This window comes from Delphinapterus leucas, chromosome 4 (assembly GCF_059928025.1).
Source record: "Delphinapterus leucas isolate spDelLeu-1000000601 "Yukka" chromosome 4, BTC_Dleu_Yukka2, whole genome shotgun sequence".
Taxonomy (NCBI): Eukaryota; Metazoa; Chordata; class Mammalia; order Artiodactyla; family Monodontidae; genus Delphinapterus; species Delphinapterus leucas.
The window spans coordinates 5,823,259-5,834,779 of record NC_143132.1 but is presented as its reverse complement, the minus strand read 5'-3'; positions in this window follow the sequence as shown (position 1 = coordinate 5,834,779).

The following is an 11,521-nucleotide window of genomic DNA, read 5'->3' as shown; positions in this document are numbered from 1 at the left end:
TTCCCAGACACGTGCACCTGTGATGTGTCAAGCCATTTTGACATGCCTAAAATGAGAATTCCGCCATAAAAATAGAATAGAAGAAATTAGATGATGATGTTCCGAAGGCAATTTATGCTTTCCCATGCTCTGGAATTCATTAAAAAAAAATTTATTTGTCTTTGAAAATCTAAGTTCACTTTCAAGGACCACTTTTATTTTGCTTTGCATACAATCATTAGTGTGTGAACTGTATCAGTGTGTGAGCAGGATGGTACCTAAGAGGGGAACTCCTGGCTTGGGGCCAAGGTACCAGTAGAAGCCCTCCAATTTAATGACTGCTTTTAAAAGATTTTGCACATTTTTAAAGCCCACTCATCCATCAACAAGCACTACTCTGCCCAGTGACAAAGCCAGGTTGACCTCACAGAGCTTCTTGTCACGTGGAGGACACCTGACACCTGAGGTCTAGGCTGCTTGACAAGGATGTACTTGTCAAGGAAGCCACCAGTCATTTGTTAGCAAGTTGATAACATCGGAGTCCTTCAGTTACAGCAGGAGGAATTTATCCTTACTGGAATTGACATCTGCTCCTAATACAGGTTTGCCTTTCCTGCTCCTGTCCTGCCAGCACCACCATCAGAGGGCCTCAGGATGAATGATTTATCAAATTGGATCTGCATGACATCAGCTCAAACCAAGGACCCATTTTATGGACAAAGAAATGTGTCATGAGTACACGATCATATAATCCATTGTCTCTACCATGTACTACATAGCCTGGAAGTAATCAGCCTAAATCAACAACATAAAAAGGCCATTAAAGGCTCAGCAACTGTGCCAGCTCAGAGCTGATGTCCCCTGGAGTCGGACACGTCCTCTGGGGCGGCAAACATATGGTGCTGCAACAATAGCCAGTGTGATGCTGAACCAGCAGCTAACATCTGGTGCTTGGCTTCTAACGGTCAGAATCTGCAGGTCTGGAAAGCAAATCTTGGAAGTGGGATCAGCTGCCCTCACTGTCACTCCCAGTAGATTTTGCCAGAAAAATTACATTCTATAGGATTAGAGATTCTGGTTCCTGGGGTTAGAGTTTGGGGGCTTCCACTCAGGTTCACAGTAAAGATTCCATTGCACCTGAATATGACATCACCCCGTCTTTTGGGCCTCCCCTGTGGCTGGACTAGTAGGCAAAGAAAGAAGATACTCTTCCAGCCAGGATCATTAACCTCGGTTACCACCGGGGCTATGGTTGCTGCCATGCAACTGAAACAGGGGAGGATGCCTGGGACTTGGAGGTTGTCTGGGCTTCTCTGGGTGCTCCCCCATCTGGTGATAGTGATGACTGGACAGCACTTAGGCAAGCAGCCTGGACCAGTGGAAGAGCTGATGGAGCATGAGGGAAATGGAGAGCCAGCGGTGGAAGGGTGGGGATGACACATTTCAATCACGGTCCCTGGTTAGCTGCAGGTTGCTTACTCACCCACACCTTCTCTATGGAGTCATCTATAGATTGTGGCTTGTCACAGACTTGAAGATTGAGTAGAATTAACATAGAAAAAGAGCAATCTGAGAGGTGCGAGGGGTGTCCAGCAGACATGTGACGCTCTGACTCGTGTCCTCTTGGCCTGGCCTCTGATTTCAGCAGGGGCCGGGACTGCATTTCTGCTCTGTGTTCAAGTCACTTCATGCTGATAACGGCTTACATTAAGCATATCTTTCAGGTTTTTACTTTCTACTCCGGGGCTCCTTGGATGCTGTGACTTGGGGGAGCTCAACGTGGGGAGTTATGTCCTTGGAGAAAATACTCTACCTGTGGGGGCAGAGGCTGGCGGGAAGTGCTCACTCCTCCTGTCCTTTGATGAATGGTTCTGGAGGCAGTGTGTACACTTCTCAGGACGTCCAAATGTGATGGAGTACTATGATCCACAGTGGTCTCCTTGATAAGAATGTTTCTTCCAAGAACACCTACTAAACACTGGCAGAAGACCTCAGACTTCCCAAAAGGCAAGAAACTCCCCATGTACCTGGCCGTGTTGCTGACAGGGTCTTGGTGCTCCAGCCGGGTGTCAGGCCTGTGCTTCTGAGGTGGGAGAGTCGAGTTCAGGACATTGGTCCACCAGAAATCTCCCAGCGCTACGTAATATCAAAAGGTGAAAGCTCTCCCAGAGATCTCCACCTCAACGCTAAGACCCAGCTCCACTCAACGACCAGCAAGCTACAGTGCTGGACACCCTATGCCAAACAACTACTAAGACAGGAACACAAACCCCAACCATTAGTAGAGAGGCTGCTTAAAGTCATAAGGTCACAGACATGGTAAAACACACCACCGGACGTGGTCCTGCCCACCAGAAAGACAAGATCCAGCCTCATCAACCAGAACACAGGCACTAGTTTCCTCCACCAGGAAGCCTACACAACCCACTGAACCAACCTTAGACACTGGGGGCAGACACCAAAAACAATGGGAATTACGAACAGGCAGCTGGTGAAAAGGAGACCCTAAACACAGTAAGGTAAGAAACATGAGAAGACAGAGAAACACGCAGCAGATGAAGGAGCAAGGTAAAAACCCACCAGACCAAACAAATGAAGAGGGAATAGGCAGTCTACCTGAAAAAGAACTCAGAAAAATGATAGTAAAGATGATCCAAAATCTTGGAAATAGAATGGAGAAAATACAAGAAATGTTTAACAAGGACCTAGAAGAACTAAAGAGCAAACAAACAATGATGAATAACACAATAAATGAAATTTAAAATTCTCTAGAAAGAATCAATAGCAAAATAACTGAGGGAGAAGAACAGATAAGTGACCTGGAAGATAAAATAATGGAAATAACTACTGCAGAACAGAATAAAGAATAAAGAATGAAAAGAATTGAGGACAGTCTCAGAGACCTCTGGGACAACATGAAACGCACCAACATTTGAATTATAGGGGTCCAGAAGAAGAGAAAAAGAAAGGGACTGAGAAAATATTTGAAGAGATTATAGTTGAAAACTTCCCTAATGTGGGAAAGGAAAGAGTCACTCAAGTCCAGGAAGCACAGAGAGTCCCATACAGGATAAATCCAAGGAGAAACACACCAAGACACATATTAATCAAACTATCAAAAATTAAATACAAAGGAAAAATGTTAAAAGCAGCAAGGGAAAAACAACAAATAACATATGAGGGAATCCCCATAAGGTTAAAAGCTGATCTTTCAGCAGAAACTCCGCAAGCCAGAACAGAGTGGCAGGACATGTTTAAGGTGATGAAAGGGAAAAACCTACTACTAAGATTACTCTACCCAGCAACGATCTCATTCAGGTTTGACAGAGAAATTAAAACCTTTACAGACAAGCAAAAGCTAAGAGACTTCAGCACCACCAAACCAGCTTTATAACAAACGCTAAAGGAACTTCTCTAGGCAGGAAACACAAAAGAAGGAAAAGACCTACAATAACAAACCCAAAACAATTAAGAAAATGGGAATAGGAACATACACATCAATAATTACCTTAAATGTAAATGGAGTAAATGCTTCAACCAAAAGACATAGACTGGCTGAATGGATACAAAAACAAGACCCATATATATGCTGTCTACAAGAGACCCACTTCAGACCTAGGGACACATACAGACTGAAAGTGAGGGGATGGAAAAAGATATTCCATGCAAATGGAAATCAAAAGAAAGCTGGAGTAGCAATTCTCATATCAGACAAAATAGACTTTCAGATAAAGACTATTACAAGAGGCAAAGAAGGACACTACATAATGATCAAGGGATCAATCCAAGAAGAAGATATAACAATTGTAAATATTTATGCACCCAACATAGGAGCACCTCAATACATAAGACAAATGCTAACAGCCATAAAAGGGGAAATTGACAGTAACACATTCATAGTAGGGGACTTTAACACCCCACTTTCACCAGTAGGCAGATCATCCCAAATGAAATTAAATAAGGAAACACAAGCTTTAAATGATACATTAAAAAAGATGGGCTTAATTGATATTTATAGGGCATTCCATCCCAAAACAACAGAATACACATTCTTCTCAAGTGCTCGTGGAACATTCTCCAGGCTAGATCCATATCTTAGGTCACAAATCAAGCCTTGGCAAACTTAAGAAAATTGAAATTGTATCAAGTATCTTTTCCGACCACAATGCTATGAGACTAGGTATCAATTACAGGAAAAAATCTGCAAAAAACACAAACACATGGAGGTTAAACAATGCACTGCTTAATAACCATGAGATCACTGAAGAAATCAAAAAGGAAATCAAAATATACCTAGAAATAAATGACAATGAAAATACGACGACCCAAAACCCATGTGACGCAGCAAAAGCAGTTCTAAGAGGGAAGTTTATAGCATTACAATCCTACCTCAAGAAACAAGCAACATCTCAAATAAACAACCTAACCTTACACCTAAAGCAATTAGAGAAAGAAGAACAAAAAACCCCCAAAGTTAGCAGAAGGAAAAAAATCATAAAGATCAGATCAGAAATAAATGAAAAAGAAATGAAGGAAACAATAGCAAAGATCAATAAAACTAAAAGTTGGTTATTTGAGAAGATAAACAAAATTGATAAACCATTAGCCAGACTCATCAAGAAAAAAAGGGAGAAGACTCAAATTAATAGAATTAGAAATGAAAAGGAGAAGTAACAACTGACACTGAAGAAATATGAAGGATCATGAGAGATTACTACAAGCAACTATATGCCAATAAAATGGAGAACCTGGAAGAAATGGACAAATTCTTAGAAAAGCACAACCTTCTGAGACTGAACCAGGAAGAAATAGAAAATATAAACCGACCTATCACAGGCACTGAAATTGAGATTGTCATTAAAAGTCTTCCAACAAACAGAAGCCCGGGACCAGATGGCTTCACAGGCGAATTCTATCAAACATTTAGAGAAGAGCTAACACCTATCCTTCTCAAACTCTTCCAAAATATAAGAGAGGGAGGAACACTCCCAAAGTCATTTACGAGACCACCATCACCCTGATACCAAAACCAGACAAAGATGTCACAAAGAAAGAAAACTACAGGCCAATATCACTGATGAACATAGATGCAAAAATCCTCAACAAAATACTAGCAAACAGAATTCAACAGCACACTAAAAGGGTGATACACCATGATCAAGTGGGGTTTATTCCAGGAATGCAAGGATTCTTCAGTATATGCAAATGAATTAATGTGATAAACCATATTAACAAATTGAAGGAGAAAAACCACATGACCATCTCAATAGATGCAGAAAAAGCTTACGACAAAATTCAACACCTATTTATGATAAAAGCCCTCCAGAAAGTAGGCATAGAGGAACTTACCTCAACATAATAAAGGCGATATATGACAAACCCACAGCCAACAACATTCTCAATGGTGAGAAACTCAAACCTTTTCCTCTAAGATCAGGAAGAAGACAAGGTTGTCCACGCTCAGCACTATTATTCAATATAGTTTTGGAAATTTTAGTCACAGCAATTAGAGAAGAAAAAGAAATAAAGGGAATCCAAATTGGAAAAGAAGTAAAGCTGTTGCTGTTTGCAGATGACATGATACTACGTATAGAGAATCCTAAAGATGCTACCAGACTACTACTAGAGCTAATCAATGAATTTGGTAAAGTAGCAGGATACAACATAAATGCACAGAAATCTCTTGTATTCCTATACACTAATGATGAAAAATCTGAAAGGGAAATTAAGGAAACACTCCCATTTACCATTGCAACAAAAAAATAAAATACCTAGAAATAAACCTACCTAAAGAAACAAAAGACCTGTATGCAGAAAACTATAAGATACTGGTGAAAGAAATTAAAGATGATACAAACAGATGGAGAGATATACTACGTTCTTGGATTGGAAGAATCAACATGTGAAAATGACTATAGTACCCACAGCAATCTACAGATTCAATGTAATCCCTATCAAACTACCAATGACATTTTTCACAGAACTAGAACAAAAAAAATTCACAATTTGTATGGAAACACAAAAGACCCCGAATAGCCAAAGCAAACTTGAGAAAGAAAAACGGAGCTGGAGGAATCAGGCTCCCAGACTTCAGACTATACTACAAAGCTACAGTAATCAAGACAGTATGGTACTGGCACAAAAACAGAAATATAGATCAATGGAACAGGATAGAAACCCCAGAGATAAACCCACGCACATATGGTCACCTTATCTTTGATAAAGGAGGCAAGAATATACAATTGAGAAAAGACAGCCTCTTCCACAAGTGGTGCTGGGAAAACTGGACAGCTACATGTGAAAGAATGAAATTAGAACACTCCCTAACTCCATACACAAATATAAACTCAAAGTGGATTAAAGACCTAAACGTAAGGCCAGACACTATAAAACTCTTAGAGGAAAACTTAGGCAGAATACTCTATGGCATAAATCACAGCAAGATCCTTTTTGACCCACCTCCTAGAGAAATGGAAATAGAAACAAAAATTAACAAATGGGACATAATGAAACTTAAAAGCTTTTGCACAGCAAAGGAAACCATAAACAAGATGAAAAGGCAGCCCTCAGAATGGGAGAAAATATTTGCAAATGAAGCAACTGACAAAGGATTAATCTCCAAAATTTACAAGCAGCTCATGCAGCTCAATATCAAAAAAACAATGAAGCCAATCCAAAAATGGGCAGAAGGCCTAAATAGACATTTCTCCAAAAAAGATATAGAGATTGCCAACAAACACATGAAAGGATGCTCAACATCACTAATCATTAGAAAAATGCAAATCAAAACTACAATGAGATATCATCTCACACCAGTCAGAATGGCCATCATCAAAAAATCTACAATTAATGCTGGAGAGGGTATGGAGAAAAGGGAACCCTCTTGCACTGTTGGTGGGAATGTAAATTGATGCAGCCAATATGGAGAACAGTATGGAGGTTCCTTAAAAAACTAAAAATAGAACCACCATATGACCCAGGAATCCCACTATTGTGCATATACCCTGAGAAAACCATAATGCAAAAATAGTCATGTACCACAATGTTCACTGCAGCTCTATTTACAATAGCCAGGACAGGGAAGCAAACTAAGTGTCCATCAAAAGATGAATGGATAAAGGAGATTTGGCACATATATACAATGGAATATTACTCAGCCATAAAAAGAAACGAAATTGAGTTATTTGTAGTGAGGTGGATGGACCTAGAGACTGTCATACGGAGTTAAGTAAGTCAGAAAGAGAAAAACAAATACCGTATGCTAACACATATATATGGAATCTAAAATAAAAAACAAAAAAAAAACAAAAGAAAAACTGTTCTGAAGAACCTAGGGGCAGGACAGGAATAAAGACGGAAATGTAGAGAGTGGACTTGAGGACACAGGGAGGGGGAAGGGTAAGCTGGGATGGAATGAGAGAGTGGCATGGACATATATACACTACCAAATGTAAAATAGCTAGTGGGAAGCAGCCACATAGCACAGGGAGATCAGCTCAGTGCTTTGTGACCACCCTGAGGGGTGGGATAGGGAGGGTGCGAGGGAGATGCAACAGGGAGGAGATATGGGGATATATGTATATGTATAGCTGATTCACTTTGTTATACAGCAGAAACTGACACACCATTGTAAAGCAATTATACTCCAATAAAGATGTTAAAAGAAAAGACTGTGGCTTCCTCCTTCTCCATCTCACTGTTGTAGGTTGAATTGTAGAATTGTGTCCCCAACAAAAAGAATGCTTAAGGCTCAACCTATGGTACCTGTGAATGTGGCTTTATTTGGAAATAGGGTCTTTGCAGATGTAATCAAGTTAAGACAAGTCATACTAGATTGGGGTGGGTCCAACCTGACATGTCTGGTGTCTTTATCAGGAGATGAAATGAAGGTGTGGGGAGAGAAGGCCGTGTGACAGCAGGGGCAGGGATTGGAGTGATGCCGCCACAAGCACAGGAGCACCAAGGACTGACAGCAAACACCAGAAACCAGGAGGAAGAATCAAGAGTCGCTTCTACGGTTTTCAGTGGTTGCACCGCCCTGCCGACAACTTGATCTCAGACTTCCGGCTCCAGAACTGGGAGAGAATAGATTTCCACTGTTCCAAGCCCCCAGTGTGTGGTTACAGCAGCCCTAGAAAACTAACACACTGGTTCTTTTCATTTCCTCTCTCTTGCCCTGGAATCACCTTCCAAATAAACTACCTGCTCACAAATGCTTTTTTTCTCAGGATCTTCTTTTTTAGAAACCCAGGCCAGGAAACCCCTATGCTGTGTAAAGAAGGTTACACTAGTGTCTAATAGAGTTAAGTTTATGCATAAACTCCTTTTTTCCTTTTTTTTTGAAATATTTAGTTATAATGATACTTGCGCATTGCTGGCCATCTATTATGTGCCTGGCACTTTACAGACATATCAAATTTAATCCAATGCAAGCCCATGTGCTAGATATTAGTATCACTATTTTACAGAAGAAAAACTGAGTCTGGTAAGTTTAAGTAACTTGCACCATTTATGACTGCAAATCATTGATCTTTCTAACCACCTAGGACCAAAACCTTGGCCAGTAAATCTTGAATTTTCCTTATGGTCTCTAGCTTTTATCTATGAATCCTCTTGTATTAGTTGGTATATAAGTTTGGCTGCTATAGAGACCAAAATAGCAGTGGTTTGAATATGGTAGACATTTATTTCTCTACGTATGAGGCAGTCAGGCTCTTCAGAGTCCCCGAGGGCTCAGATTCCTTCTACCTACTCTCTCTGCCATGGATGTTGGGCCTTGCCAGTAGCTGTGCGTGGGGCACCCTTTGGGCTTGGCACTGTATCAAGCCTTGCTGGGAACAGAAAAGTGAACACATCGTGGTTCCTAAATCCGGAAGAGGGAGACCACAAAGGTAAAGTTTTGCTAGCAGGTAGACACAGCCCATGTGGTCCATGGAATGGGAAGAATACAACAAATGGAGAGAGTAGATATCCAAGTAAGATCAGCCAACAGGTCCTGGCTGGGAGAATACACAAAATAAACAAACAAAGTAATAAAGAGGCAGGGAATTCCCTGGCGGCCCAGTGGTTAGGACTCTGTGCTTTTCCTGCCAAGGATGCGGGCCCAGTCCCTAATCAGGGAACTAAGATTCCACAAGCTGTGTGGCATGGCCAAAAAATGTTTTTAAGAAAAGAAAAAGAGGTGAAGAGAAAGTAATATTAAGCTAGTTCAAGACTTGACATGCAGAGCTCCTTGGGATGCTATAAAAAATCCACAAACAATCCACTGACCCCGACTTCCACTTTTGAAGGAAATACATCGGGTGACTTAAGCAGAGTGGGGACATGAGAGAAATGAGACCAGAGAAGTCCACTGGACAGGAGAATTTTCAGCGACTGGTGGCCACTGGATAAACAGTGACTTCAGCAAGCCCTGGTGTATGTGTCCTCGGGCTGCCAAGACAAAGAGCCACACCCTGAGCGGCTTAGAAGAATGGAAATGCATTATGTCAGTCCTGGAGGTCAGAGTAAGAAATCAGGTTGTCTGCAGGTCCGTGGTCCCTCTCAAGCCTGTAGGGAAGCATCTTTCCTGGCCTCTCCTAGCTTCTGATAGCCCCAGACTTTTCATGGTTGATGGCAGCATCGTTTCAATCCCTGACTCTGTCTTCACATGGCCTTCTCCCTGTGTCTCTTCACCTTGTCTTCTCTCCGTATATGTCTGTCTTTCTGTCCAAATTTCTCCTTTCTGTGAGGACACCAGCCAAGCTGGATTAGGGCCCATCCTAATGACCTCATTTCAACTTGACTTCTCTGTAAAGACCTTATCTCCAAATGATGTCACATTCTGAGGTCCTGCAGGTGTGGACCTTTTTTGGGGGAGGCGCAATTGAACCCATAGTGGCTTGCTTGATAAACATTCATTATCGGAAGTCAAAGTCAATTTAACTCTCACCCTCAGGAGCAAGAAAGATCCCGCTACCAAAGCCCGTGTTAGCATCCAGGGAGTATCATTTCCCAGGCAGCTCCGAGGCCCTGTGCAAGCACTGATTGCCAAAACAGGGCGATGTGATCGTTTCCCAGACACGTGCACCTGTGATGTGTCAAGCCATTTTGACATGCCTAAAATGAGAATTCTGCCATAAAAATAGAATAGAGGAACTTAGATGATGACGTTCCGAAGGCAATTTATGCTTTCCCATGCTTTGGAATTCATTTAAAAAAATAATTTATTTGTCTTTGAAAATCTAAGTTCACTTTCAAGGACCACTTTTATTTTGCTTTGCATACAATCATTAGTGTGTGAACTGTATCAGTGCGTGAGCAGGATGGTACCTAAGAGGGGAACTCCTGGCTTGGGGCCAGGGTACCAATAGAAGCCCTCCAATTTACTGACTGCTTTTAAAAGATTTTGCACATGTTTAAAGCCCACTCATCCATCAACAAGCACCACACTGCCCAGTGACAAAGCCAGGCTGACCTCACAGAGCTTCTTGTCACGTGGAGGACACCTGACACCTGAGGTCTAGGCTGCTTGACAAGGATGTACTTGTAGACACACGATCGTTCCCTCCCATTCCTTCAGGAATGTGCTTTATCACAATCTGCTCCTGAAGGCAAAATTATTTGAGGATGTGTGGTTTTAAAACATGACCCCCCAATTCTTTGACACTCCTCCATTGAGGGGTCTCCCTAAATCTGGACTCTGTGCCTTCTTGGTCAATAGCATATAGTGGCATGACTGGGGTTGGAAGAATTCTATGACCCCCAATGACCCCCACCTTTGTACACCCCCTCCCCTTTGAGTGTGGGTGGAATCTGTGAGTATGCTGTGCCATCGCTCCTGTGATTATGTTACATCATAGGTTGGAAGGGAGATTATCCAAGTGGGCCTTTTAAAAGCAGAGAGTTTTCTCCAGCTGGCTGCACAGGGGAAGTCAGAGGTTGGAAGCAGAGAGAGGCCCGATGCACCGTTGCTGGCTTAGGTGGTGGAGGGAGTCACATGCCAAGGAATGTACGTGACCTTGAGGAGCAGGGAGTAGCCCTTGGCTGACACCCAGCAAGGAAATGGGGACCTCAGTCCTACAACCACAAGCAAATGAGTCCAGATCACGAAACTAATGAACTTAGCAGTGGATTCATTCCCAGAGTCTCAAGATAACCCAGAACCCAGCTGAACCTGCCCAGAGAAGCCAGCTGAACCTGCCCAGACTTCTGACTTACAGAACTGTGAGATAGTAAATGGGTATTGTTTTAAGCCACTAAATTTATGGGAGTTCGTTACTCAGTAACAAAAAACTAATATAGTGACACTGCCAATTTCTAGGTCCAGGCTTTAAAAGCCTAGCAGCTTCCACATTCTGTCCAATGGGACAGTTGCTCTTGGAACCAAATTGCCATGCTATGAGGAAGCCCAAGCAGTGCCACAGAGAGGTCCATGTGGAGAGGAATGAAGACCCTCACCATTAGGAGCAAACTTCCAGCCTTGTGAAGGAGTCCCTTTGGACGTGGGTCCAGCTCCAGGTGTCCCAGCTGACAGTGTGTGTTGCAGGACAGGCCATCTCCA